The sequence below is a fragment of the Hydra vulgaris genome, chromosome 15 (assembly GCF_038396675.1).
Source record: "Hydra vulgaris chromosome 15, alternate assembly HydraT2T_AEP".
Taxonomy (NCBI): domain Eukaryota; kingdom Metazoa; phylum Cnidaria; class Hydrozoa; order Anthoathecata; family Hydridae; genus Hydra; species Hydra vulgaris.
The window spans coordinates 3,979,243-4,003,611 of record NC_088934.1 but is presented as its reverse complement, the minus strand read 5'-3'; the positions used below and the strand labels follow the sequence as shown (position 1 = coordinate 4,003,611).

At 29.0% G+C, this 24,369-nt stretch overlaps 1 long non-coding RNA gene across 1 annotated transcript; it reads right to left on the bottom strand.

Annotated features, from left to right (window-relative positions):
• Positions 1–211: 211 nt before the first annotated feature.
• LOC136091414 (uncharacterized) lies at positions 212–23,106 on the bottom strand. Its single transcript, XR_010643973.1, has 3 exons — positions 22,884–23,106; positions 22,670–22,747; positions 212–3,212 (listed from the first exon to the last, which is right to left on the bottom strand). It is a non-coding gene; the product is annotated as an uncharacterized LOC136091414 (long non-coding RNA).
• Between the last annotated feature and the right edge of the window lie 1,263 nt (positions 23,107–24,369).

Below are 24,369 nucleotides of genomic sequence, written 5' to 3'. Positions count from 1 at the left end.
TTATCAACGTAAATTTTTCAGATAATAGGCCGGGTGAATAAAAATGAGCAATTGCTTTTACTCAATAATTGGTCAGCTATACGTAAATAAAAACTTTAGGAGTTTTGTTCAAATTTTTATTCACGTAAAGTTGACCAATTACTGAGTAAAAGCAGTTGCTCGTTTTTATTCACCCGGCCTAATATCCTTTGGAGATTTTTTTTTTAAATTCAGATGTTGCTTGAGATTTTTACTACTAAGTTTTCAACTAATAATAAATTTTCAATTCTCAGTAAAAAAAATTTACATTCATTTTATGTATAAATTTTATAATTCATTAAATTTATATTCACTTGTAAAAATTTTGTATAAAAATTTTTGATTTTTACGTCCCACGCAAAATTGACAAAAAGATTTTTATAATCAGGTTAAAACAAGCCTCAATCTTTAAAATGTTTAAAAGTGTTACCTAAACTTCTTTTTTTGCTTATGAAATAAATTATATACTGAAGATATTTATATATACCGTTTATAAACCGTGTCATACTCACAACTGTATACAATTATAAGAGCGTAGGATTTTAAACTAATCCTAATTGATAATTAATAGTGATTTATAATTATTGTGAATATATGCATATTTCAACTCAGTGGTGTCGCGGTAAACTTTTGGTGTCACTCTTTAGACTAACAGGAGAATAGTGAACCAAGAAATTTCGAAAAAAAAAAGGCCTTTAGAAAAAAAATTTCAGGCATATTTGTTTTTTATTTATTTTGATGTCACTCTCTATGTCACGTCGTGATGGTGTAACCCTGTGCGGCCCGCACCCCCTAGCGACGCCACTACATCAACTACATAGTATATTATTACACAACCTATATAAATTACAAGAGACGTCATTCACAACATGTAATAAGTAAAATTTTGTTAAAAAAAGTAACCTCTTTTCTGAAAACCTGTTTACGTAGGTTTAAGTTTTATGTAGAGTAAGTGCTATATAAACTTGTATGGTCTTGCTATACTTTGACAAACGTTTTCCAAAGTATTTTTTATGTTTACGGCTATATACGTTGTATGTTTTAGGTAGCGCGTATTTTTCGTCATCGCATTGTACAGTGAAAAATAAGTGCTACCTAAAACACTTGCAGTGTATTGTACATACATTGACTGACATAGATAGGGATATGTGCAGTGGAGTAAACATATATCGACTAAGGGTATATATACAAATAATGCCTGTAGGCATTTTATAGATAGTAAACTAGTGTTGTTACGACTTTAAAATAATTCAACTGTCGACTAAAATCAACTACTACATTTTTGAAATCGATAAAAGTTGATTTAGTCGAAATATGGGAATAACATTTTTTTTCAAAGTAAATAGTGATAAAAGTAATAAAGTCGTTTTTACTCGTTTTTTATTTTTTAAATATCATTTAAATATTAAGGAAACAAAACAATATAAGAGCATGGCCACTCTAACGACAGGACAACTTATTCCCAATCCCCAACGATTTAGGGTCCACCTTAAATACTTGCAAAATATCAAAAAGTCTATATTTACAATGGGATTGTGGGGTATGTGAAATTCTAATTCTAGAGCTTTACAATTTGATTTTGCTTCAGGCCCCCAGTTTTGCTCTATGACTCCGAGTCATCTTGGAACGGCCTTGTATTAAAGCACTTTTGAAAATCACAAGCATAGATAAACAAACAAAAAAATTAATGCAATACATAAACGATAGTTTAATTAGGTATAAATATTGCTAACATGCAAGGAATCAGACAAAACTTTAAGATAGTAAAAAAAAGCAAGATACCATGTAAAAGCTGTAATAGTGCATGTCATTGTTATTATTGAACAACAAAATTTAAAGATTGAAAAAATTAAATCAAAATGATAAATATGGGCAATTCCACGCTCAAGTGAGTAATTTCGATAAAATGAATAAATAAATTCAAACAAAAAAAAAGTAATCATTGGGTATCCATATGTTTAAAGATTTTAAATTTTGATTAATAATGTTGTTTGTGTTATTTTTTTGTTTTAAATTTCAAATTAAAGTCATACGTCATACTTTCTATATAAATGGTAGCTAAACTACATTATGATAAAAGCGAAGAATTGTCCCTGTAAGTAACGATAACTTATTTGATTTAAGATAATAATAAATAGTTAAACAATCTTTTGAATAGTTTTACGCAGAATAATAACTAATTAATTTAATTTCAGAAGCCAGTTTATGTAGGTTAAATATTTGGCCTGAATTTTTCAACTAAAGACAACAGGTTTAATGCAATGTTTTTGCGGACCGTAATTAACACAGCATATAATCAACTATAATTCCTAAACATATAATAATTGAACGAAATTTCAATATACAGGAAGACAAATAAATAATTTTGGGATGATTCATAAATATATAAACATCTAATCTGTAAAAATAAAAAATATATATTTAATAGTGTGTTATTATAAAAATCAGAATGTCCCGTAAGTAACGGTGGAATTGCCCATATAAGGAGTTTAAGACAACTAATCGACTAAATTGGCTAAATCGACTAGTAGATTATTAGGTAATCTATAGTCAATTAAATCGACTATTCGATTTTCAAAGTCGACTAATTTCGATTTAATCAAAGTCGAAACATGTTAATAACATTTAATTTTCAAAATAAAATGCAAAGTAGTTTAATAGAGTCTTTCAAAGTTATTTTAAATAAAAGTTACTTTGAGAACACAACTAAAACAACATTTTAAATTTTAATTTAGAAAATTTCAATTTTTGTATTTTATTTTTTATGTTAATAAATACAAAATTCATTTTTGGTATAGAGAAACGTTACCATTACGAGAGGATAAAAATGTAAAAAAAAAAAAAAGCGACATAATAAAAAATATACCATTACGATACCCAGTTAGAAATAACTATTTCCTTTTATAGCTTAAGACTGTTTAATTTTCAATTTTACTTTTAATGGGTGACTTGCCTTCCAATTTATATTTTAGAGTAGTTCTTGGTATATCATTTTTTAGCTGCTGTCCGGACTGGTGTATTATTATTTCTTACATCTTGAATGGTTACCATTATCGCCTCCTCTGAGTACTTTCGAAATTGGCTTTTTATGGCAGACATTTTGAAAATAAAACGATACTAAAAAATGGATTCAAGAGTTGACACTTCATTGTTCTAGTATTTGATCACCTGGTCGTCGATTAGATACATCGAACCTATTATGTTAAAAATATAAAAAACAGTTTAGTTTGCTATAAAAATATGAAACATGTATGTTACAATGAATTAAGATAAACAAAGGAATAACTGAGTAATTAACAAAACCTGATCAGTTTCTAAACTAATTTAAATTTTCTGATCCTACATATGACCATCCTCATGACCTACATATGACCACCCTCATGACCACCCTCATGACAACAAACCAAAAATTCCAAAATATTATCATCTAATATGAAAATAAAACATACTTACCTTTTGAAATTAACCTTATTTGCGGCGTCTTGTCAGCAAATTGCTGAAGAAAACTTAAAAAATATATACAAGTTTTGTTCGTCTTTTTTCAAAGCTGTCAAATGTTTGCCGAGTGTGTATAACGTGTATTTTTCCGCTGTTTTTAAAATCGTTTTACCAGAGTAGGGCATATTTTAACAACTTTTCTTCTAAATGTTCAACTACTGGCAGATGGCTTACTGTTACTATTACCTTACTAACTTTTTCGATAGTATAAAAAAAAATTAGAAATTTAAAAATTAGACTTTAATAGTCTAATTTTTAAATTTTTAATTTTTACAAAAAAATACAAAAAATTTTCAATAAACCATATAAAACGAAACTTTGATGTCAAATTTTTAACATTTGTTCCTAATTAATTTTTAAATTGCTTGTTAACTAAAAAAAAACGTGAAGTTATTTTTCAATTTATCCGCCGGCGGGAGGCAAACTTTCCGTCTCTAGTCTGGCGGCTGTAGCCAGCTGGCCAGACTAGAGACGGAAGCCACCGGAGGCATATTTTGAAACCCTATACAGACTCAGAATAGGCAGAGATATGCGCAATCTGATTCGCTGATTTTGAAAGAGAGGGTTTTGCGCGTATGTTTAAATCAAAACAAATGTCAAAAAACGTATTGAATAATAAAAGTGAATTCGAGTAATTTCATAAAAAACCAAATAATAATGGCAAAAAAAATTATGATTTTTCTATCCAATTTTGTGCAATATAGTACAAATACTTATACAAACCCTCACAACTCAAAACATCCGTGATTTTCAGAATTTTTTCTTAAAAATAAAGATTTATAAAAATTAGTTTGTTTTTCTAATTGTTTTTCTAATTCTAAGATATAAAAAAAAAAACCATTGTAACAAACTATAAACCAGATGGTAAAACTTGACTATGTTGTGATTCTCATACGATATATTTTTTAAAACAGTTTTAAAATTTACCTACTAATATCAATAGACTATTATTAACTTGGTATAATTTTTTTTTCAAATTAAGTTCCCATTTATCCAATCATTTAGCAAAAAAAGTATTTTGAAAAAATAGCCTAATTTCTTTTTAGAACTTTACACTTATTACTCCCATATATAAATTATATACAACACTAAACAAGTTTGAGAATATTGCTTATTGGTTGTTATAGCGAGCCCAGATGATTTGCAACACTCTTAAATTAAAAGCAATTGTAAGCAAGAGCGAATTTAGATATCCTTTGATAATGTATAGTAATAAAAGATCACAAAGCATCGTAGCATAATAAGCTATTAGAAAAAATCTATAACTTGATGTCTGCAAGTGTGTTTTTATATTGTAAACTGATTACGAAAAGTAATAACTCTCAACTTACCACACCTTTATGAAAAACTAAGTATAAAAAGGTAGAAACAAGAAAGATTGCAAACATGAAAGTTCATGTTTATTTCAATTTCAAAACTCAATACATGTTTGTTGATATATAGCTTTTAACCTGAACAAAATACTCGCTATTGTATTCTATAATTAATATAAAATGTGTATTCTTTAATAGCAACTGATGGTAAATAATATTAAATAAAGCAGCAAACTTTGATAAATTTTATATATTTATAATGCTAATAACTTATTTTACATTATATACTTCAGAAGAAAAAGAAAATATGTCTGCTCTAAAAAAATTAGAAAAAAAACCTTAAATAAAATGTGCTCCATATTTACAAATTTTATAAATAGTTTCATTATGTAATTTTTGGTATAACCAATAAAAACAAGTGTTCTTTTTTTAAATTTCTGTGAATATCTTATGTTTATTAATATAAAAACAGAGATGCGTCATGTTTTATTTTGATGTAATATTAATTATTTTTTTGAAAACTTGCTTCTTTAAATGTAAAAGCTAATTTTGATGAAGTTATTTTTATTACAAAAACTGCCATAATTCACCTTTATTTGGTTAAATTTTTTGACTTTAATACTCAGTAAAGTTTTAATGTTCAGTAAAAAAAAAATATCATTTTTTTTGTTAAATTTTCCAATAGATTATTATCCAATTTATTATTCAAATTAATTCCATTAGATTAATATCCAATTTTCATCAATTATAATATATATAAAGAAAAATATTGATGTACGCCTTATCAGAATTCTCAAAATTTAGGTTGAGCAGTAACTTCTTCAGCATTCGTAGATTTATATGGAACATGTAAGCTAGTTTGGCAAAACATCTGTAAAAATTTTCTTTTTCCAAAATTTTAAATGTTAAACTGTTTATAATTAACAAGTTGGTATAAAGATGCAGTAAAAAGCTTAGAACAACCTCTGCCTCAGCTTAAAATTTATACTTTTCATATTTTAGGTACTTTACCAGTAGTCTGGTGCAATTGCATATAAACTTTGTATCAAGCATGCTTTATAGAACACGGACATTATATTTGATGAGAAACACATTTAGAAATTGCACACATGCAAATTCAAGTGAAATATTTCAAGAGTTTATACATACAAAACATATTTTATAATAGCAAAAATATTCATAGCACGACAACTTATTTTGTTCTTTTTTTTGATAATTTTTTTTTTTTTTTATTACTCTTTTTTCATTAAAACGTTTGATTTTAACCACTTAGTTTAGTTTTTTAAATCATTTTTTTTTCATTAATACAATACAAAAAATGCCACAATCATTTGCCATAATCCACTTTTATTTGGTTTTTATTGGATATAAAGTTATTTGACTTCAATACTTTTTCTTGCTTTTAATGTCAGTGTTTATATGTAACTGTACAAAAATTACTGTTCTGTAGACAAACATAAATATCACTTCTTTTGTTTAATTTTTAAATATTTTATAACTTAATGTAGCCTGCCAAAATTTTTTTAAATTTAAAAAAAGTTTTTAATGGTTTAACACGATGTTTTATTAAAGTTACGTAATAAAAAAATATATCAGCCTCCTCCAAACTATGGTTGAAACAAAGCATGAAAACAAAATCTCCTCAGAGTTCATATATTGACATGGAACATGTAAGCTAGTTTTGCAATTAGTACAAATTTTCTTTTTTAAAAGACTCTCATTTTCAACTTTTTATAATAAACATGTAAATCAGTTTATAAATAAAGTTCTTCACCAGTAGTCACGTAAAACTGCATAAAAAACTTTGTATGCAAAAGCACTTCACTATTAGTCTCGTACAACATACTTATATAAACTATGTATTTGAGAATGCTTTAAGGCCAAGAGCATATTTTAAGAGAAACACATTTGTAGATTTTTTCAAATTTACTTCAACACATTTTTTTTATTCGTTTCTTAAAATTAACAATAGATAAAATCTTCATCACCAAGATAAACTTTATTGAAATTTTTACGAGTGAAAATTCTCTTGTACAAATAGATTTTGATACATTTTAAATACTCTGAGAGTACTAAATTAAAATAAATTTCCTGTGTTGATAGTAACACATGACTTGTATTAATAAACTTAGTATATCATTACTTTGAAATTTATTTCAAAAATCTGTTTGTTTTGATTTTAATTATATTTTTCAACAAAATTGCACTTGCCTCTCTTTCAAAATCAGCGAATCAGATTGCTCATTTTTCTGCCTATTCTGAGCCTGTATAGGGTTTCAAAATATGCCCACCGGAGGCGGGCTCTAAATCATTTTGCCTACAAAAATTATCCTGAAAGCGGCCACCAATTGCTACCTCCTTCCAATTGGTGTCAGTCTCCAAAACATTTTGCCTACAAAATAAACTCTTGATGTTGCCGCCAATAGAAAAGCACCAACCACTGAGTTCGGAAGCCTAAACGTTTTGCTGCCAAAAAATTTATCGGGAAGTCACTGCCAACGGCTTGTGCCTTCCTAAAAAGGTTTTCGGTCTTTTGGCAGAATGTTACTTTGTCTCAGGGCGCCATTATTAACTCTGGTATTTTATTTTTTTTTAATTTCATAAATGGCGCTCTAAGAAAAGATTGCGATGACGTATGGCCATTCTCATCTTCTTTGAGACCTTGTTTTTTTTATTTTTTTTATTTTTCATTTTATATTATGAAGTTGTACGAGTTTTAGTTTATGTTAAAATGGTGAAAAAAAAGTTCGACTGAGAGTAAAAATAAAAAGGAAAAACTGAATATAAAAGATGATCATGCGAAAATAATTTGTTAACAAACAAGAGATTATTTAGTTTAGGAAGGACAACAATAAAATCTTTTAGAAAATTTTAGCTGTCACCAGTGGGAGTTTGAACGTCCTAAGACGTGCGACGGACGTCCAATGGACGTCCAAATGTCTTAGGATATCCAATGCCCACTGGGCAAGACAATGTAAGGCATATTTCAAAATTCATTTGAAAAGAAAACTTTTAAATGGAGAAGTAATAATTCGTTCTCGGATAATAAACTCTGAGTAAAAGGACACAATTCTTTGTTTCTATTGTCGTTATTTAATTTGGGAGTTCTATTTTGTGCATTTGCTACTTCTGGATTTATTAACTGGTCAAGTATACACAGAAGACCACATTACATGACGTCAAACGTTAACGGACATCCAGACATCCGTAAGACGTCAGACAGAAGTTTCCTTACAATCCTGGTCACGTGACCAGATGTCACGTTTATGAACATTTGATTTTAAGTTTTATCAAAAAATTTTCACTTACGTACTGAAAACTCATTTCTGTAATGATATTTATTCAATATAATAAAATAAACATACTAATAAAGATTATTGTTCTGTGAATGACAGTGCCTAACTAATAATAAGAGAATAGAAAGTTCTAATAATAATAATAAGAAGAAAAAGTTTCTAATAAGAAAATACTTAAAGCAATCTTCATTTGTTCATGTTTGAATTGACAAAAGGTTTGGTACCAAATATCTTCTTTTTTTTTAAAACATCTTCACTTCCAACAAGGCTGTAAGCAATAACTACTGGAGTTGAAAGTTACTGGAAGAAAATAGATGAAGTTTATAGAGCAAGACAACGATTAACAGACAACTTAAATTATATGAATTAGGAAAACAAGATAAAGGCAGCGAATTCCAAAGAACTGATGTTTGAGGAAAAAAACTAGGCTAATAAGAATTTTTGGAGCACTTAGGAACATTCACAGTAAAAAGATGAGATATGCCAACAATATTCCATACAAGTACGGAATTGAGATTAATGGAGATTAAAAATAGAATCGGAAGTAAGAAAGTGGTGAGCACGATAAAGAGATGCAACCTAAGCAGATGCTAATTTTACAATGGATTTGATATATGGTTTCTAAGAAAGATTGGAAGTAGAGAGTTAATGTTAGAAGATGAAGGGTAGATGACTCATCGAGTACATTACCATTCATAAATATAGGAAGATATAGATTATTGCGATGGCGATTAGCTGAAAAAAATTGAGCTTTATCTGAGTTTAGTCAGATAAAACTTACTAACTTAAAAATCATTAAAGTTACCAAAGCATTGAATATCTTCAGAAAACTAATCCTCAAAAAAATTGGAACAATATCCGAAAAATTAAATCAACTTCACACACTCGTATTTTCACTATTTATTAAAAACTTTAATACTACTCTCAATAATAAATAACAGCAATTACGTCATATTCTACAACTCATAAATGAGCTCAATCAAATACCAAATCAACTTCCGCGCAAGTCTAATAGATCGCAAAATTTCAATGGAACTACTGCAGAGCATCTTAAATACACTTTTAGAAACAACTTTTTAATATGGCTTTTGAAATTTTATAATAATATCCAGAGTACTTATCAACTTTCATTATCATTCCAATAGTCTAATCTGATAAAAAATCTCTTATAATCCAGATAACTATTGCGGAATTAGTATCATACCTATTTTGACAAAACTCTTCAAACCTATTATCAAGCTAGTATGTCCGTAAAGATCAGATACCCACACTCATCAATTTTGTTTTAAGCAAAATAGCTCAACACTTTATGCAGAATTCCTTTTGAGTGGAACAATAAGAAACCAATGCAAAAACCTATATATCAAATTAAACACTGAAAAAACAGAGTTTAGTCTCAGTTAAAAGTTTAATTACAAAAAACACAATTCAAATTGATGGTTCTTAAAAATAAACTAAAAAATCTTGGATTCTTATGGGATAATTAAGACCATATACAAATTGTAGCTACTCTCCAAACAGCAAATGTAAACAAACGCATTAATCAATTTCAATGAGTCTCCAGATCTCTTATAAAATCTGGAATTCGCTTTGGTCAGACACTAACTATAGTGCATTTGTTCAAATTACTGGTTATACCGAAATTATCATACGGATTAGAAATTTGTAATTATAACGACACTTTTTTATAATAAATTTGTCGCTGTCGGAAGATCATTTGCATTAAATCTTCAGCATATTTCTTCAGCATATCAAAGTATAGAAAAAATTATCTACATTCCTACTGAGCAATCCGACTTGTTTCTCTCTAATTTTGACACAAAATAAAAGATTAATAAGGATAACCACTTTATCAGCGAAGTAGTTCAAATTTGCAACCGATTGAAGCTAAAGCTCCCCCAGTGTTTAATAGACGGTAAAAAAAATCATTTTCAAACGTCCAAATGCTGACGTAGAAGATAAAGTAGCGGCAACTCTAAACAAGTCCTTTAAATTCTGGAATATCAAAGAACAATGAACAATATTTAAAAATTTGATGGAAGAAGATATTCCGAAAAAAATCTAAATTAAACTTCAAACTAATTGTATAAACTATTGGGATAATCTTATAGAGAACAGTGATGTTAACTTTTGTTTCCAAACATTTATTTCTGAAACAACCTTGATTTTGAACCGCTACGCCCCACTTAAAAAAATTAGTATTAAGAACTTCAAGCGTCCATTTAAACCGTCGTCGCAAACGTCGCACAAAAACTTAAATCCGATATTCATTCGTCTTACATAAACTATACAAAATATCTTTAATATTCAAATTTACCGTCTACTCCTTTCTCCAAAAAATATTCCTGAAGTTTCACCTCTTACATCTAATTTGAAGCCGAGAAAATCAATAGACCCAAGTAGCATGAATTTTTAAATAGAAAATCAATGGACCCAAGTAGTATGAATTTTCAAATATTCTTTCTAAACTATTTAATATATCATTCGTAAATGGAACTTTTCCGAATGTTCTAAAATTATCTTGTGTTGTTCCAATATTTAAAAACGGCTCTAAACTTTTATGTACTAACTACAGACCTATTTTTCTTTTATCTAACATTAGTAAACTTCTTGAAAAACTTATGCATTCTTGAGTGATCTCTTTTCTTAACTCTTTTGACTGTTTAAATGAATTTCAATTTGGTTTTTGTTCAAAACATTCTACCTGCCATGCCATAAAAGTTTCAAAAATAACAATTATTTTTAAAAATTGTTATTTTATAATTTATTGCAGAAAAAATGACCTTTTAAACTAAAAATGAAAAAAGTTTATTTTTTTTAATTATAATTTTAAAAAAATCTTAAATAATAATTTTTTTATAAAATAATTGTTATTTTTGAAATTTTTATAAAATTTTGCTTCTTTTGAGACCCAACATGACATACTTTTGAAAAAAATTTTTTTACATAGTATTAGGGACCCATTAAAATTTTAAAGGTCTTGAGGCACCTCAAGATAATTTCCTAGAACATTGATATTTTTCCAGAGTATTTCTGAAATGAATAGACAACTTTTGCACACCCAGGCTAAACGAATTGTAAAAAAAACTAAAATTCACTCCACCCTACTATAGGGGCTTGATGACAAGACTTCTATCTTCTACTTGCTCCTTTCGTAATTAACTTTTTTTAAATTTAAATTTTATTGATAAAATTTGTACAACAAGATCGTTGTAAAATGTTTATAAATGACAAAATAAATGTTTCTAATCTAATACAAAAGAACTGAATTGTTCGAAAATTCATTTTTTGGTTTTATTGCGTCACGAATGGAACATCTTAGTTCCATTTGAGAGATTTTGGAGTTATGGGATTGTTATGTTCTTTGCATTTTTTAAGAAGCTCAAAAGTTTTTCCATGTTTTTTTACCTTCATTTTTTGACGTTTAATCACGCTAATTGACGAACCAGTATCACTGTAGCTAAGAATTTAGCTTCTAGCTTCTTGACTAGTCCTATTTCCCTGGAAGTTCCTGCCCATTTCCAACTTTTCTTTTTCTCGCTTCCAGGTAATTTAAAAAAAATCTGAATTTAGCATGTAGGCATTGGTTTTCACAATATTCATTCTAGAAATGGTCTGTATTGATGTTATTTTTATGCGATTATTTAGCATTGCGAACTCCGACTCGCATTCAAAGTTTGTCAGTGGCGCATATTTAATTTTGCCGTCTGTTCTTTCACTTTCAAGATCAGGATCTTTCCGTACGTTATTAGAGTCTGGGCGTCGTTAGAGTTTGATAACTGGAGAGAAAAATTCCATCTCTATTAACTGTCGAATTATTGTGTCAATAATTTCAGCCAAGATATTAGAAAGAAGCTTTCCTCTGTCACAGTTTAAGTCAGCATTGCTTCTAGCTTGTTTCAGTGAAGATAATTTATTTTTGAAAAACTCCTCGGTATCGTGAAATATATTATCGATGGCATGATTGATGCCCAGTTCTAAATGTGCGCAACATTTTAAAGTATTTTCGTCCTCAACACCTAAGTTTTTCAATAATATGCTACAATATCTGGAACAATCTGACATCTAAAAGTCTATCTATATATATTTTCACTTCATTCACAGTAGATTCATCCAACACCGCCAAGACACTTCAGCTTGAATTCGTAGGCTACCGCACCCTCAGATCCTGAATAAGAAGTATTATCAGTATAGCTTGTTGTCAATGTTCTCCACTCTCTGTCAGGACCACTGATTATAATGTGGTCTGCCTTGGTATTGTACAACTTGAGGCCGGCAGATTTGGTCGTATCGTCTAAGCCAAAGGTAACAACATTACTAGCGGTTTTGTTTAGAAGATAATTTTCAGACATCTGGAGCTTAATTTAAGATGCGTCTTTAAAATATCTATCTATAGTCCTCGCTGAGAGAAAAAAAAAATCTCGAGTGATGTCTTTATAGGTTGTCGACTACTGTGCTCTTTTCCGGTTCATTCAAATATGACTCAGAATCACTTCATCTAGCCGGTTTGATTTGATTGTCCATTTCTGACCAAAGAAGATGTTAGCTGTTTTTACGATGATATTAACTACGCCACCAACTCTTCCAATTTCCGTTGGTATGCCACAACATATGTTCTGATGTCGTAAGCTCTGCTTGTCATACGCATGTTGAAATCTTAAGCTTTTTGTATCCCTTGACTCGTTTTCTTGTGACTTGAATTTATATATTGTTTAACCAAAGTCATGAAAGTTTGGTATTCGTCTCTTATTTTCTTAGCTATGTTTTGTTAACACAGTCGATAGACATTTTTCAATATCCAGTCCTTGGATAGTTCCTGCGCTACTGTTTTGCTTGCGTTGTTATGCTAGAACCAGGTCTCACTGAACACTTTAATTAAATGTGCACCACTTTGTAATTTGGATTTACCAATTAACGTCTGTTCTTCTCGGTGTACAACCCCGCAATTTCGCGAGTTTCAATATCGCTTCTAGTTTTGACTGAACTATCCATATTTTTTAGCAATGTGGTTCGGTGCGCGTCGAGACCTCAAGCAAAAAACTAGCACTATAAAAATGGAATTTATAGCAAAATGAATGTGCTGGTCACGTAGGCTTTTCATTCGGCCACGTAGATAGGGGTTGTACCTAAAAGCCACCCCGCCCGAACCCGGCCCGGTCCAACAACCTTAAACCCGGTTAGTATAAAAAAGATGTTTTTATATAAAAATAAAAAAAAACTGATGTAATTCTTACACCAAATTTACAAGTAATAAAAATGTGTACTAGTTGAATTTTTTTATTACAAAAATAAACAAAGTTTTAAACAACATAAATCAGTAACGTAATATTTATTTGTTCAAATGTATTGGCTACATGAAAATGCCATGTGAGAAGACTGACACGGTGCGCAAGTGTTATGAAACCAACGATTGCACTGATTGCATTGTGACCATTTCAAACAAGCATCTCAGTTTTTAACTCAAAACGGGACCGTCACATATATCTTCGTTATTAACTTTTCCGTAAAGCGTTATGCAAGTCTACCTTGAATGTATCGAAAGTATAATGCTACAGCTGTCGGATGTACAGTTCTAATGTTCACATTGTTGGTAACAGCTTCTGCAAATATTTGTGTAAAAACTACACAACTATTTGCATTGAGTTGTTGAGGTGCATTAAAAGGTCATATAAAGGGGTAAACAATTCCAGTGGTACTTGCAAAGATGGACTTTTTTATAAAGCCAATCAAGGTTTTTTTCCGGCCATCTTTGAGCCAAAAAGAAGGTAGGACATAAATTAGTTTGCGCTTTTTAGCCTTGTTTAAGTCCATTAGCAGATTGAGGTAAGCATGGATTACAGCATTATTTAACCACTCATCTAAACTTAGTGTTGCAAAAACTTCACTATTAATTGTGCAACTACCAATAACAATTTTCTCTTGGGGTGACAGCTCAACAACTCCTGATTCAACGTCCAAGTATTCCGTTAAAGTAATTTTTTTCATATGTACTCCAATGCGTTATATTCTTTGCGATTCATTAAGACAATTTATTTGCATTGTTATTATTATCACTCTGGCCATCAGAAGCTGCATTAACGTCACAGTCTCCAACTCGTAGTTGCTTTCTTTTTAGCCATTGTTTGAAAATATGCTTGTTTCGACGTTGCTGTGTTAAGGTTACAGAATTCTCAGAGAATACACAAAATATGTGAATGGTAGGCTTAATTTGGTCTCTGTTGTATTCTAAACAAATTTCTTTTTTTTTTGTTGGTTTCAGTACTTCCTGGATAATACAATTAGAATAATTTTGTAAGTTTTGTATAGAACCCACACACTTACATACTGGTTTCAGTAAGTATCTCATCGCTTCCTGTATAATGCAAAATAAAAACCGTACAATTTTATGATTTGGACACTCTAAAGAATTTTTATTACTAACTTCTTCCTTTTACATTATATGTAAAAGGAAGTAGTAAGTAAAAAACATTCTAAAAACAGATTTATGAATATTTTTTGAAAAATCTTTTGAAAAATTTTTTGAAAAATCTGTAAACTTTTATCCAATAAAAAGGTGAACAAATGTAATTCTTTTGCAAAGACTCTTAGTAAATATAAGAAAAGTTGGCTTTAAGGTTGGGTCGAGCCGCGTTTTAGATTTTTGGGCCGGATTTTTGGCATAACCGTGGATAGGTTTTTTATACCAGACCCAACGAGTTGTTGGTCACATAGGCGCCTTAATGGTCAAGTACGTACACATAAAGTTGCGCGTCCACCTTCGCCAGAAACAGCTCGCCATAGAAAAAATTTCAGACTTACCCCAGACTAGTATAATTATATAAAAGTGTTTTCATGCGACGCAAATGTTTCCTATTGCTTTGCTACTGTTATTTATTGCTATTGTTGCTTTATGTTATTTTATATCTTATATCTTGGCTTTTAAACAATGAGTTAAACGTCCATCGATTAATACGTTGTCGGTGTAATATAAAATTAGGGTTGGTTTCCATATATTTAAAATGGTCGCACGACTGTCGCAAGACGGTTGCGCGATCATATGAAAACATGCGTTATGCGGTTATGCGACAAATTTTGTCTTTTCTACGACAACTGTCGCACGACCCTAAAATATGATTGGCTGACTAACCAACCTTTACTATTTATCCACCTTAACTATTTACCAAAAACACTACCTAAATAATAATGGTTTCGCTGTTTCGGAAACGTTATTTTATATCATAATAAATTTCCGTAAGGAACGTGAAACCAGTGATAAAAGCACGCGACATTTAAATAAGACTTTAAAACTTCATAAAACACGTGTTAAACTCGAGTAAAACAGCCCGTGAAATAAACGTGTTTTTGGTTTACGCCTGTATCGTGACAATAACGTGTCCGAACTTGTCTTAATTTCAGTTCTGCCGGCTGGGGATATTGTAAACAATGCTAACTTCGTAGTTAATTCTAATACTACTTCATAGTAATTCTTTAAATTGCATTTCTGTAATGCGTCGCTAATGTTTTTTTGTTTTTATTTAATGAACTGTTTCTGATTAAAACATTGTTGTATTTAAAAAAATTGTTTATGTATTTTAAAAAAAGAGGCTGCAAAAGAAAAACTAACCAGACTTCATGAAATGAGGTTGTGATGGAAAGTTTTTATAAAATCTGTAAAAGTATACACTATGCGTAAAACAAAATAAACTAAATTAACCAATCTAACAAAACTAAGTTTCAGACGTATAAATCATCGAAAATAAAGTTTATGCATGATTTTAAAGAAAAAAAATTTTAACTTTTGACCTTTTCCACTGATTTTTCAAACCTCTCCTCATCCCTGTAATAATTCTGCTTAAAGAAAATCTGGATTTTAGGGTTTCTTGGGTGGTTTACTTAATAAATAAAAAGGAATGTTCGGAACCATCTGGTTAAGATGCTTTAGAAAAAGTTTTTGTAATATAAAACAGAGGAATAATTTGCCTAAAAGACCTTATCTACACTCAGAGTGAATTTCTTATGGAATACTGGTCTAGGTTGGTGGTTGTGATTCGACTTATATTTATATTGTACTACAAGCCATTTTCCGCGTTAATTAGACTTAAGGGACCCTTCAGGATTACATTTATGATAGCTCATCTTAATTTTTTTGACAAACTTTCGTTTATATTATTCAATTTTAAACATAAGGGTTTGTTTAGGGCAAATCCTAATAAGGGATCGGTTAGGGCAAAATCAGGGCCAGCCCTTAGTCGACATAAGTTTTATGGAATTTTTTAAGTCGGAAAAACATTTTACGGAATGGTTTTTGTAAATGCGATGTTTCTCAAAGCATGATTTTTGTCTGTCAGGGCGTGGTAATTGTCAAAAAGCTTTAATTTAATAATAAAAAAATAGTTTAATAAAAAAGATGTAATTTGTCAATCGTAGCATGGTAATTGTTCATCCTTATCGTTCTAGTTTAATTGGTATAGGTATCTATACTCTGTCTAATAACATTGTGACTGGTGTGAAGATCGTAAATAAATTTATTGAACATATCAATGAAATTTAATGCATTTATTTACACCAGTCACAATGATATTTGACAGAGTATAGATACCTATGCCAATTTACGTGGTCTTCGTATCAAATACAGTATTTGTTTTAATAATGGTAATGAGTCTTTGCAAATATTATATTTAAGGATTGACGCTCAATGACTGTGTAATGAGTCCATCATTTTAGTTTAATGACAATTTTGTTTTAATGTCATAGTCGATTTTATGTTGTAAATATTTAAATATAATAGTACATAAACAGTTTGAATTGTTTTTAACAAAATATGTTAAAGAATTAGTATTGTTTTATTGTTTTACACTAAAGTTAGATATTATTAGTATATTGTAACAGTAAATATTTCAAGCATTTTATGACAAAAAAAGCATATTTAAATCGTCTGTTTATTTCAACATCTATTTTTATCATCAAAATTAGTTGATGATAATTTTGAACTGTTATTGATATCTGATAAATCAATATCAATTGTTCATGTTGATGATGTTGTTGGATGGAATCTTGAAGAATTCGAAAAACTCAAAATTCGTTACAGAGTTGAATTAATGGTTATAATTGACGATAATATGATAAAGGTAAATTTGAATCACCATAATTTGATAGTATTGTTTAATAACTACAATACAAAGCTTTATTTTGTGAACATATATATATATGATTATGTTTTAGTTTTGCAGTGTGTGACAAGTTATGATGTCCTGAAAGAAACTTTAAAGTTTGTTTCTGAAATGAAAAGTAAAAAACAATCAATAAATTTTATACAAACTTATTTCAACCCAGTCCATGGTTTAAATAGACAACGACTGCTTTTAGTTTATGTACACGTAAAATGCAAAACTATGTTAATAGGTATGTTTATATCTTTTTATGTTTAGTTTTTATGGTTTCATATTTTTTTAAAGAATTTATCATCCAAATTTTCTTTTTAATTCAGCCACTTCACACAGCTTCTGAAGATTCAAATTTTAATACCGATTTTTGTAATCAGTCAAATGTATGCCGCAAAATATTTATTTTTCATGCAAAAGTATTATCTTTTATATGTATATATATATATATATATATATATATATATATATATATATATATATGTATATCCATACAACACATATCTATGATACACCCATGCGACATATTTATCTTTAATGCACTTATATTCTTTTATCTAATACGGGCTTAAATTTTTAATTTATTATGCTTCTCTACTGTTTAGGCCTCCACTGTTAGGTGCAGTCCCACTGAAATACGTAATTATTTTTGCACAAAATAATGTTTTAACTTGGTATTTTAAAAATCACCCAAAAAAATTTGAAATTCTTCTTACCTCCCTTTGAACTCAACAAAAAATTTAGCAAAATTTACAAAACAACATTTTTTTTACATATGATTTGAGTATCATAGGTGATTGAAATCATAGAAGCCATACGTTACTGCTTTCATGGAATTAGTTTGAAAATTTCAAACTTCTAACCTAATCTACCAAAAAAATATATAAAAATTTCCCTGTATATATAAAAACGTTTTATTATTTTTTTCTTTTTCGTGAAAGAAAAAGAAAAAAATAATAAAACAGCAGAATAAAGTTGAAAAAATGATTGAGAAACCTGAAAGCAACAAATGGTTGGTTTTGTTTAGTATGTCAAGAAATCCGACGCAATACCTAAATTACTGGAAAACTTGTTGCATTAAGGTGGTTCCTACGTAATCAAAAAAAGTTTCTTTTTATTCATGAACCATTAATTTTTTCTAAAGTAGGTCCAGAATGTGTAAAAAAAATATATTTTCGAACTCCTAAAATATATTGATGATCACATATAGGCCTATAAATAACCCCAAAAAATAGAGTTTACTAGAAACACAATTACTCATGAGTAAAAGCTTATTTTACTTTCAAACTTGGTATACTTGTGCGTGCTAACTGTATCTAGTGCGTGAGTTTTTTTTATTAAAAGATCTTGTTTCTACTAAAAGTTATGCTTCAAAACAACTGTATTTTCGAAAAATCTGCTATTTGGCCTCCGATCTTAGTTTTCTAACTACGACTTACAAAAAATAAATTTATTTGAAAAAAACTCAGGCACTAGCAGTACACTGGATGAATAAGCCCTGAAAATTTCAAGTAGTTATCATTATTAATTTAAAAGTTATGATGTTTTTCGTGAGACAATTTTCTTGAAAAACGATATGGTAGAAAATTAAAAAAAAAGAAAAAAAATTTGTTTTTGAAACTAAAATCCTCCTTTTAAATAAGTTTCTCCTCCCTCTTTATGTAAGTCTTTATCCAATAAACCCTTCTTGATGGCTTTTAGTTTTTTTCTTTTTGCTTTAGTCTTATCTGATGTTTTAATAAGTAAATTTTGGATGCTGCATTGGTTCATTTTTTCAGATATATTATTAAAACAGACACCGGTCTGTATTCCAAGTTTTTCATACACTTTAACAAGTCCAAATTGAACTTCGTTAAATTGAAGAATAGCACTGTTTTTGAAGAATAGCACTGTAGCACCTAACTGTAGAATTGATCTTTCTACAAAGACTTGCTTGGGACATTTCATCCAGATAATATTATTCAGGGACTCGTTAGCATTTTGAGTTTCTCCATAAATGCACTTGCGGAGAAGGTCATCATTTGAAAGGTCTTGGAAAATCTTTGACAAGATTTATTTAACAGGTGTAATACCAAACTGTGCTTTGTAGGGTTTGGAGTTAACAACTTCTTCGTAAGAAGCTGTGTCTCCATCTCCAAGATACTCATTATAAACTAGTTTATTTCGACTTACAGATTGCTAAAATATATCAATAGCACCTGAGGATTCCATTGCTACTGATGACTTTTGATGGTTAATTTTACAATTATGTGCAACTTTCCAATTTGTGTATTCTGTTGTCACTTTTTTTCCACCCCATATTATACACTGTCTACAATGTTTTGATAAAACAATAACATCCAAACACTTTCCTTTGCTTACTGCTGTCGCTACACCGTTCAACGAGGAGTGTCCTCTTTTTTGCCAAGTTCCATCAATCGATACACGACAAGAATGTATACCTGGGACAATTTCTTCCATTTTTGCTTCATTTGCAGCATTTTGCATACTTTCTAGTGCAGAATTTTCATATGCAGAAAATAACTTATTATTAATATTTCTAAAGGCAGTATTAGATATTGAGTGCATATTCATACATCGTGCAAATGTTTTAATCGATTCGTGCCCTTTACCAATTTCTCGAAAAGCCATAACCAATCGAACATTAATTTCACTTGGCTTACAACCATACATTTTTTCAGAAGCACTAAAAGGTGAAGTATACTTGTGACTTTTATTTTTACATTTTTTACAAAAGTAAACAATTTTATGAGAAAATCCCCGTCTATCATCCAAACTATTAGATATTGTGACATTAGCTTCCCCACATTCTTGACACTTGTTTCCTACTGCTATCATTTCCATAAGTATTTTAAAATTTAAAAATTTTTTTAGTGATATTTTCAATATTTACATTTTTTTTATTTCCATTGATACCACATTTATTATTTACAATATCTACAGGTTTTTTACAACCACGATCACCAACACCCTTTCTTGATGACTTTCTTTTGTTATTTCGAAGGTTTCCCGTATTAAATCTTTATTATTATACTACAATCTAAGTAAAATGATAAATAATTTTAACAAGCACATTAGAAAACAGTAAAAAGTAAAAAAATTATTATAAAAAAGCCTGCCTGCTGTTTGCACTTTGCAACAGCATAACTTATAATCATTAAATATTTAACAACTTGGACGTACAAGGCAACATTAGAATAGCAAAAGAGATGTACTAGTTTGAGTTTTAAGGTACATTTAAGATAATAATTGAAAAAACAAAACGGTTGCTATGGCCGTTGCTAGGCACTAAAACTATACCTACCTGTATAAAATAGTAAATATTGTAAAAAGCATAAACAAACTTAAAAATATATATATACCACGAGAAAGAACGTTAAATTTTACATTTGAATATCTAATTTGCCAAAAAATCAATTTTTGAAAAAATTTTGACTTTTGATTATGTAGGAACCACCTTAAAGACATAATGAGCTAAAAAAAGTCTATATTTAAGCAAGAATCCGTTTAATCAATAATCAACATACTTATAATTATACTAAATAAACATACTTCATGCTATTAATACCTTAAAAATGCTTAATTATGTCATCATCGCGCAATAGCACAAAAACATTGATTTATTCTAAAGATGACGTTTATTTGGTTTTGCCTTAAACTCATAAAACTAATTTTTATTTAAAAAAAAAGATATGATAGTAAACTTTGTTTATTTTCAATTATATATTATTTTGCAATTCAAACGTAAATTGCAATATAGCACTGATTCACGGATAAAAAACTATCTGCTTCTTTAGCAATTTAGAATGTTTAGCAATAAGCGAGTTTGTAAATAAAAATTTCTTAGAAGTCATTTATTGAACAATTACCAGTCTGCATTAAAGTAGTTGGGCGACAAAACGAATAAACAAAAGTTGAATTAACTCACATTTGTTGACTTGTATTAAGCCTTGTGAGATCCAAAATAATATTAAGTTTAGTTTTGTCGTTAAGCAAAACTCAAATCAAATCACTTACAGCTCAAAACGTAGATGCTAAACTTTTGAAAATGGAACTTCCAAGGTTTGTAGAACAAAACACGTTATGTGATTCTTTAATAGAAGATTCTATCTATGAAGATTCTTTTATAGAAAACCTTTTTAAAAAAAGATGCGCAGAAAAGTTTCCGAGAGAGAAAATTGCGAAACGTCCAATGAACTCATTTTTGCTTTGGGCAAAATCTGTAAGGAAAATGTATGCAAGTGAAAACCCTAATCTAACTAACACTGAAATAAGCAGACTGTTAGGGAAAGTTTGGAAAGAAATGAGTGAAGTTGAGAAAATGCCGTTTATTCATAGTGCAAAGAGTCTTCGAACTAAATTTATGCAAGATTATCCAAATTATCATTACTTCTTTAAAAAAAGGAAATTCAATCAACTAAATAAATCAAGTTTTTCCAATAAGGCTTCCAAACTAAGAAGTAATGATTTAAATGCATACGAAATTTTAAAATGTTTAAACATGAGTGAAATTATAGAACACAAAGATTTGAAAAGCTTTGGCTACCTTCAAAGCGTATTGGCAGCTTATCAGAACGAAACAAACGACAATCAAAATACATTTTCGCCTAAAATTCTTACAAAAAATATTAGTAATAAGTTCCTTTACAATGTCCAATTAAATGCTAAATCAAATAAAAATAAAAGTGACAGTTTTGATGAAAATCAACAAACGCACAAAGAAACAACTACACTGCATTACTATTCAGATGAAGCACAACATAGCTGTGAAAACTCTTTAAACATGAATAACGAAGAAGATTTCAATCAAAATAATCAAATGAAAGAAAGAGAAAATGTTATTGAACTTGACTCTGAACTTAAAGAATTTTTTCAGTCTCTTGAGAAAGGTTTTGGTTATTATGAATGAATAAACTTTGTTGAACAACTTTATTACTAAAATTTTAAATATGTTTTTAACTTAACTATTACAAAATTTTAACTTCAGTTTACATTATTTTACATTGTTAAACATAATTAATATGCATCAATATAGAGTGTGTACTATTATATCTAGTTGACATTTATTCGTATTTATTATTAACATTATTCAATTTATTTGAATTATATCAATATATCAACCCTATTAATATATCAACCCTATCAATATATCAACCCTATTAATATATCAACGCTATTAATATATCAACGCTATCAATATATCAACGCTATCAATATATCAACCCTATTAATATATCAAAGCTATTAATATATCAACCCTATTAATATATCAACCGTATTAAAAGTTTAATTATTGTTGCTATTGTTATTATTAGTATTATTAATATTATCATTTGTAAAATTTAGTATTTATTTTGAAAATTTGAATAATAAAATTTGAAATAAAAGATAATTTGATAATAACCTGTTGTTTTTTGTTGTTGTTGTTGTTGTTGTTGCTGTTTACTGTGTTTATTTTTATCTTTCTGGTTACAATTTCAGCCTAAAATATTTTTTGGATGGCTTAGGATAAGTTAAACATATCGTTAAGGATCATGAATTATAACTGCACCTATACAGTGAGTTTTGGCTACTTTGACTTTTTCAGTCTAATACTAAAATTTAAGGTTTTTACCTACCATACGACGACATAAAGACGTTACAAGTCCGTAGGACGTCCTTAAGACATTAATGTTATATGCCCACTGGGTAGAGGCGAGCAGAAATGTTCAGATTTTTATGTAACTCCAAACCTCTCATAGTCTACCAAATAGTTTTAAGATCAAGTGTGTTGATAATTTAGACTTTAAACTTTAGATTATCAACACACACACAAGTGCTTAGCAATACACTAAGAGGTATGAATAAAAATAAACTAAGAGGTAACTAAGAGAAACAAATAAGACAATAAGTATGAATTAAGTGGCAAATATGACAATGTATCAGTAGGAATTGCAAATTTTCAACTTCATAAATATTTACTGATGATTTTTAATCAACAAAATCATTTCAAAGACAAGGCGTGACTTGGCTGCTAAACAAATGTCAATTTCCCCTGAAAATATTTATAAATAAAAACTTAAAGATAGTTTAAATAAATTATAAGTTAGAATAAGCGACCTTTAATTTGAACTATTTGCTATTTCAAATTTAATGATAGATATACATAAAGGACATCAACTATAAGGCCAATATGGAAAACCACCATTTTTTTATCATCATGTTTTGATGCAGTCTAACAAACATATATTCTCCTGATTTTTTTGGAGTAGAAGTAAAAATAGTTTGTTGAGATTATTAAATTTTATTGCTTTATTGAGAACACTTAAAGAATGTAGCTTTAGTCTGTTTTTGTCATATTCGAATGAAACATTGTAAAAATATTTTTTATCAACAAGAATAACTAAAACAACAAAGTGGAGTCAAATTATTTGAGTCAAATTAAGCGAGAAAACCGCAGACGCCATTCAGTATGTTGTAAAAAATAATACCTAGATATTATTTCTTGACGTATATTAAATAAAAACTTTACACAAACAAATTAAACCATGCATAAGTAAATATTATTTTCATTTGTTTATTATATTTATTAATACTATTCATCGTCACGGTTAATATTTCTCTAATACTCTCACAGCTAAAATTTATTTGTGTCATTTTAAAGATTTAAGTTCACACAAGTAAATATTATTTATGCTAAGTAATGCGAATAAAAGTTGGTGTGTGAAGAATGACGCCAGAAGGGATTTTTTTGCTGTCTTCAATTAACCTCGATTGCATCAAAACAAAACTAATCAAAACAATTAACGTCATGGTGTCAAAACAATTAACGTCGTGGTGTCAAAACCAAACTTATTAAACTGTAGCGTCAACAGCAAATAGAAAAAAAAAATGTAATCAACAGACTGGATTAAAAGATCACGGAATTCCGCTCTGTAAATAAAAACAATATTTTACCTTCATAACATCAGTCACGAGTAAGAAAAAAAGTCACAAAAAGAAGTTAAATTTTAGAAAATCTTAATTATGGGACGTAGTTAGAGCTACTTAAATTGGTTTGACTTCATTTTTTTAGATTAAAAACGCGCTGAAAAAAACAGACAGGAAAAAAATTATAAACAGGCT